The sequence below is a fragment of the Neovison vison genome, chromosome 5 (assembly GCF_020171115.1).
Source record: "Neovison vison isolate M4711 chromosome 5, ASM_NN_V1, whole genome shotgun sequence".
Lineage (NCBI taxonomy): Eukaryota > Metazoa > Chordata > Mammalia > Carnivora > Mustelidae > Neogale > Neogale vison.
Window position 1 is genome coordinate 1,659,138 of NC_058095.1, and position 7,123 is coordinate 1,666,260.

The 7,123-nt window shown below is 60.3% G+C and overlaps 1 long non-coding RNA gene across 1 annotated transcript; it reads right to left on the reverse strand.

Annotated features, from left to right (window-relative positions):
* Positions 1-565: 565 nt before the first annotated feature.
* On the reverse strand, positions 566-2,788 carry LOC122907517. Its single transcript, XR_006384717.1, has 3 exons — positions 2,539-2,788; positions 716-1,194; positions 566-600 (listed from the first exon to the last, which is right to left on the reverse strand). It is a non-coding gene; the product is annotated as an uncharacterized LOC122907517 (long non-coding RNA).
* Between the last annotated feature and the right edge of the window lie 4,335 nt (positions 2,789-7,123).

Genomic DNA, 7,123 nt, shown 5'->3' on the forward strand with positions numbered 1-7,123 from the left:
GGGTATTATGCTGAGTGAAATAAGTTGGAGCAAGACAAATAAATAGCATACGATTTCACTTATAACACCGAAATCTAAAAAACAAAACAAACACGCCAAAAAAAAAAAAAAGACAGAAACAGACTCAGGTAGGGAGTACAGACCGGTGGTTACCAGAAGGGACATGGACCAAATGGGTGAAGGGGATAGAGGGGGTGATCTTGGGGTTACAGAGAGCGTAAGACACAGGGACGTGAACAGCGTGAGGAATGCGGTGCTGATACTATAACAACATCGTAGCGTGTGTAATGTAGCATGGTTCTGTCCTGCACCTAAAACCCATATGATGCTGTCTGTCAACTACACTTCAATAAAAATTTTAAAAATGTGATACATCTGGGGTGCCTGGCTCTCTCCTCTGAGCCAGGCTGGGTATAGAGCTTACTTTAAAAATGTGATAAATAGGGGCGCCTGGGTAGTTCCGTTGTTAGGCGTCTGCCTTCGGCTCCGGTCGTGGTCCCCAGGTCCTGGGATGGAGCCCCGCATCAGGTTCCCTGCTCGGCTGGAAGCCTGCTTCTCCCTCTGCCGCTCCCCCTGCTTGTGTTCCCTCTCGCTGTCTCTCTGTCAAATAAAAAATAAAATCTTAAAAAAAAAAAAGGCAAAAACAAACTTTAACTTGAGAATTGGTCTTTATATCTCATGACCGTGATGTTCTTGAGGGGTACAGGGGACTGACTCGGTAAGCGATCCCTCCGTTTGGGTTTCTGTGATGTCTCCTCCTCATTGGGCCCCACTTCTGCGCTTTTGGTGAAATCTCCCAGAAACGACGTATTGTTCTGCCTGGTGGTGGCACCGGGAGGCGCACGACATCTGTCTGTCCCAGTGCACGCGGTATGAACATTTGCCACCCGGTGAAGGTCACGTCTGCCAGGTTTCTCCACCCTAAGGTCAATTAATTCGTATTTTGAACTCACAAAATTAGTAAGCAATAATTAGTAGAAACCTGTGGGGCGATGTGCTGAGTCGCGTGGATACCCCGTTTCTCCAGCCTCTCGCTGGCCGGCAGCTTCCTGCGGGCTCTTCCGTGAACCGGTGACGGACGGGCCGCCTTCCCCGCTCACCTGGGCCGACTGCGGCGTGCCCTCGGCGTTTCAGACTCTGCTTCCTGTCCCGTTTCTGTGTTCGTTCATTTACTGGCAGCACGGCCTATCTCGACTGTAAACGAGGATGGTGGCCCGTTACGGTCTTCATTCTGCTGCTCGGCTTGTCCCCGTGTGGCCAGTGGGACCCTCTTCAAGCCTCTTCCGACTCCCCTGCCTTCACCTTCTTCTTCTGCACACTGCCTGCCTTTGTGGCCCCGCAGGCCTTCCAGGCACATCTGGAGCCTTCCCTGCCCCAGCCCTGGAACCCGCCATGTCTCCAAAAAGCCCTCGTTCCTTTTAGAGGAGAACGGAATTTGGAAGTCAAGGTCTGGACCCCAGGTGGGCTCACTGCCCCTGGGACTTCGGTTTCTGGGCCCTTTGGGCAGACGGAGGCAAGAAGCACGCGGCTCGCACATCCCAGCATTTGTTTGTATATTAAAAACCCAGTTCATGGGGCGCCTGGGTGGCTCAGTGGGTTAAAGCCTCTGGCTTTGGCTCAGGTCATGAAGAGGGCCTCAGGCTTGAAGAGGGTCCCATTGGCCACACCGGGACAAGCCGAGCAACAGAATGAAGACCCTAATGGGCCACCATCCTCGTTTACAGTCGAGATAGGCCGTGCTGCCAGTAAATGAACGAACACAGAAACGGGACAGGAAGCAGAGTCAGGTCATGATCCCAGGGTCCTGGGATCGAGCCCCGCATCGGGCTCTCTGCTCAGCGGGGAGCCTGCTTCCTCCTCTCTCTCTCTCTGCCTGCCTCTCTGCCTACTTGTGATCTCTCTCTGTCAAATAAATAAATAAAATCTTTAAAAAAAAAAAAAAGTTCATGCCAATAGGTTCTCCCACAAAACAAGGGGGACGTGCTGGCTGGGGGACCCTCCACACGGCAGCCAGCATTGAGCCCAGAGCCCCAAAAGGGAACCTGTCTTCATTCTTCTGGCCTCAGGGCTGCGGCGGCTTTGGGTCTCAGGTCCGGACAAGCCAGAGCCGTCCTCAGTGGGCCGGGGCAGCCGTGAGCCCATGCTGGCCCAGGGCGTCTGAGCCAGTGGCCTCGTGCGCGCGAGAGCCGGACACTGCCCGGCTCAGCACCCCAGCAGTGAGACGAGAGGGCCGCACGCCGGCGCCCCTGCCCCACCGGTGCTCGTCCCTCCCACCACTGCTCAGGCTCCGCTGAGCTCTCAGAGCCGTTTCGAACCCACCCTGGGCCTAAAACCTAAAAGAGAGCCTGCCCTGATGAACACAAGCCCTTAGCATAAAGGTTCTGGAACTTGCTCCCTCGAGCAGCGGGGCGAGGAGGGGGACCCTGTTTGGGTTTGGCAGCACCGGGTCAAGCCTGGCATCTGGAATTCAAGAGGGAAATCAAAGCCTGCAGGCCGCTCTCGGAAGGGGAGACTGAGGCCCGAAGAGAGATCACGCACCTGGTAGCGCGGGCCCTGCCCTGTGCTCCGTTCAGTCTGGAGCTCGGGGAAGGGCCGGGAAGGGCTGGAAGGCGCCTCTGCCCTCGGAGCTGGAGCGGCTCTTCTCGCCTGACGCGCAGGGAGGTGCGGCCCTCTGTGCTCGCGGGTTCATTTGTCTGATGAATCTGTCATAACTTGGAAGGCCCTGGTTTAGAACACTCACTTCCTGTCCCCGTCCCGTTGCCGGCAGAACCGCAGGCCGGTTAGCTGCACGTCCGTCACCGGCCGGGGCGGGGAGAGGCGGGCGGGGAGCCTCCTGGGGGGCCCAGCTGTGCTCCCGGCCGCACCCAGCCCGCGGCCTCCTGTGCCCCAGCGCCCCCCTCCTCCACCTCTTCCTGTGGGGCGGACCCGATGGGGACCGTGTTTGCCTAAGAGGCCCAGCCCTCTGGCAGAGTCGCAGAGAACAGTCCTCCTCAGAAAGTGGCCGGGCCGCCCGCTCGGGCTTGGAGGACTCAGGGGCTGCGGGGGGCTAAGCGGGGAGGCACGGCAGCGTGGGGCTGGCTGAGGATGGCCCGGCGGCAGGGCTGTCCTGCCGCATGTCCCCATGGCCGCCGGGAGGGCACCAGGCCCCTGGAGCATCGGTCCCTCGGTCATTTCTACCGTCTCTACCGTGTGGATTTGGTTTTTAAGTATTGTGTTATTTCCCTCGGACTTCCCTGACACTTTCCCACTCACTGGGTGCCCGAAAGCAGCGGGAATTGGTACTTGGACCACTGAAGAGACCACAGGTCCTAAATCAAGGTGTGGGCGGGGCCAAGCACTTTCCAAAGGCTGGGGGACGGGGAATTCACGGGTCTTCCGGGGGCTCCCCCCAAGTGTCTGCCTCCCCCTCACTGGACATCTCCTTCCCCGTGCCTCTGAGTCTGAAATGTCCCTCTACCTTTCTCTGATCATGAGGACACTAGCATTGGATTTAGGGCCGAGCCTAAGTCCTGGACGACCTCATGTGAAAATGGGATATAATTCAGAACCAGGAGGACCTCGGACCTGGAGCCCGGCCCCCAGTCTAGAAATGCAGGTGCATGGCCCTGAGAGGGACTTGGGCCTGGCTGGAGCCTCAGCACGCAGGTGCCCGTGTGGCTGGGCGCCTTCCCAGCGCCTCTTTCCTTGGGCTCGGGACACCCTGGCTGGGACCAGGGCAGGAAAGCCACAGAGAAGTGCTGAGGTCTCTTTGAGACCAGATCCAGGTGCTGCAGAGACCAAGTGGGGCCAAGGGGTGGGAGGTGCCCGCCTGTCCCAACGGCCCCTTCTCAGGTGCCTCTCTGCCCACACAGAGCCGAGGGGCCGGTAAGGTCCTAGTGTTTGGGGTCAGGCAGCCCTGGGCCCTGTCTGTAGCCCTGGGGCCTAGGCCAGTGACCTCTGCTCTTCACCCGGAGGCCCCATCCACTGGGGGTCCTGTGGCGGCCAGGCTATTGCTTTGGCCCAGCCACCAGGTTTCACCCAAGAAGTGGCCTTGGGAGGAGCGAGCAGGTGGCCTGTTGAGCCCTCTGTGCTCCCCCAGCTCTAGAGGTGGCCAGGCCCAGAGTGGGACCCCTTACTTGCAAAGGTGTAGGGTCAGGGGAGGAGGGAAGGCCAGGGGCCCGCGTTCGACGAAGGCTTCATGCACTTCCCCCTTTTGGAAGCAGGATCAGGTCGGAAGCTTGCACAGGAGACTGAGGGCCGTGTCACAGCCTGCATGGCTGAGAGGCCAGGAGCAGGGGACAGAGAGGCAGGGCCCTTCCTCCACTAAGCCATCTGGGCAGCCCCAGACAGGAGCATGTCAGGGCCCAGAGAGGGGGCCTGCAGCTCTCCCCTCAGGCCAGAGGATCACCAGCTGCTGCCCTGGGCCTGCGGGACACCGGGCCGTGCCTGGCTTCCCCAGGGCTCCCCCTCTGCCCTCCTGCAGTTGGGACAGGAGGGGCTGATGCAGGACATCACCTGTCGGGACTTGGGGCCATTTCCTCGCACCCCCATCCGCCCCGGGGGGAGCAGCCAGCTTGTCCCAGCATGTCCTGCCTTTTGGGCCCGCGGCTCCCCTAACCCCTCTATGCTCCCCGTGCTTCTCCTCTAGGGTGGGGTCAAGGGCTGGAGGCCTGGGGGTCCTAAGGGAAGCTGCTGGCCCTTCCCGGGCTGTTTCTGCAAGGCGGGCCGTTCACGCCCACACTGCCCTTGGAGGGAGGCTGGAGAGCCCAGTTTTCAGACGAGGCTCGGCAGGATGGAGCCAGCCAGAGCCCCTGCTGGCCGGGGGTTGGGGGAGTAGAGCCAGAGGGGGAGAAGCAGGGTCCCAGGGGCTCCCTGCTCCTGCCGGTGCGGGGGGTGGGGAGGCCGGCATTCCCCAGTTCCCAGGGATGCAGGACCTAACGGGGTGACCGGAGTCTTTATAAAGTGAGGTGCCAGGGATGGAGGGGCTTGAAGCCGCCGAGCTGTGCTCACAAGCGGTGGACATGACCCCTTTCATGTACATTTCACCACAGCCTGAAAAATAAGTAAAAACTTGAAAGAGAAAAGAAGAGGGAGGCAAAGGGAGATTTGAGACTCAGAAGAGATGGAGACTGGCAGGATTGCGGAGACGGGGACTGTCGTGGCCACCAGAGGCCAAGAGGCATGACCCGACTGTCCTTAGAGCCCCGTGTGGCCTGGGACTTCTGGCCTCTAGAGCTGCCAGAGGACATCAGTGGTTCTGAGCCTTCCGGTGACATTCACACCCAAGTCCTCCAAGCTCTGCCCCTTTGCTGGAATGGGGGGCGGGGGAGGTGGGAACCAGGGCACCGCTGGGGTCACTGGGATGGGAGGCAGGAGCCCTTCTGTCCCCAGCGTGGGTCCGACCAGGGCATCGGGGAGTCCTACCCTGCCAGGAGGGCTTGCTGTAAGTAGGGGGGCCCCGGCCACCTTAGGGACACTGCCAGGCTCACGGGGCCCAGAGGGGCTGGACCTCGGGGCTGGGGCCTCCCCACAGGGTGAGAGGTTGGGGCCAGGAGGCCAGTTCAGGGAGGGTCCCCACAGTGGGGTGGGGTGGCACTTGGTCTTGCTCTTGGTTGACCCAGGGGACCACGCCTGCTTGGTAAGACCTTCCTTTTCCAGGCTTCCATTCCCTGGCCTGGTAGCCCTCTTGCCTCTCCCCTGCCCTCTGCAGGAGGGACCCAGCCTGTCCCTCCTCACCCCTGCATGGACCTCATCCACACCTCTGCTTTCCATCCGAACCACACTGGGACTCCCCCGGCCAACTCTGCAGGCCGGGGGCTGGCTCTCGCTCACTCCACACGCCCCTGGCTGCTCCAGCTCCGGCCCTCCCCAGGCTGAATGCCATTCCCTGACCTGCAGCCGCCTCCCCTGGGCTTGCCCCCTCCCCCCACCCAGTGGCCTCCCCACTGTCACAGCCATCTCTTCCACACTCCAAGCTCTCCCCGGGCCTCCCGTGCCGGTCTTCCCAGTGTTTGCAAAGACCTCTGGGATGCAGCCACCGGCTCCCCCAGCCCCTTCCTCATCTCGTCTCCCCTCTACCGCCATTGAAGGCCCACTGGCCCCCTTTCATTCCTAGAAGCCTCAGGGCCTTTGCACCTGCCAGCCCCTCAGCCTGAAATGATCCCCTTCCCCCACCACAACTTTCATGACTTGGTTCCTCATTTCCTTGACTGCTTTGCTCAAACGCTGTCTCGCGTGTGCCCTGTCTGAATTTGCAACATCTTCCAGCCTCCTGGGGGCCACGCACTCCCTGAGCGTGCTGTAGAGTTGACTCCTTGGTGCAAGCTCTCGCCTCATCCCCCCCACTCACTGCAGTGTCAGCTCCAGGGTGAGCTCCTCAAGGTTCCAGCTCTCCGGGCGCCCACGGCGGGCCCACAGCCGGTGCCAGGCGACAGTGTGAGGATCCACAGGGGGGGACTCCTGCCTGGCAGGCAGGCTTGACCTCGGCATGCCCCTTCCCTGCGAGCCACCCCCACTTCCATGCACGGTATCTTCCAGAAGGCGTGCTCGGCCTTGGGAACCTGTCTGGGAGCAGAGGCTGGGTCTCTGGGCCGCGGAATCTGGGCTCTGCTGACACCGCTGTGGGGCTGGCGGTACTCAGTGTGGGAGGGGAGAAGGCCACAGTCCGCGGCGGAGAGAAGTAAGCTGGGCAGACGGACACCTGGAGGCCTGGAGCCCAAGACAAGCTCTCCAGCGGCCTCGCGGCCTCCTCTGCTCCAGCCGGCAGGAGCACTCACTGGGCAGCGAGCAGAAGCCTCTGATGATTGGCACGAAAACAGCAAAACAGACCAATGGAACAGGAGGGAGGGTCAGGATGAAGAACCCCTCAACCCCATCTTCCGATCAGCTGGGCCACCGCAAGGGCTGCTGTGACGCAGGGTGAAAAGCTGGCCTGAGTCTGGGCCTCTCACCCGAGGTGTCGCGTCCGCTGGACTTGATGGGGGGAAATGACCCTTGATCCCTACATCACCCCATATGCAAAAATTAATTAAAAATGGATCACAGACCGCTATGTGAAAAGTAAAATTTAAAAAAAAAAAAAGCTTCCAGAATAAAAATAAGAGAACTTCTTCAAGACATTGTCACTGGGCAAGATTGCTCCAAG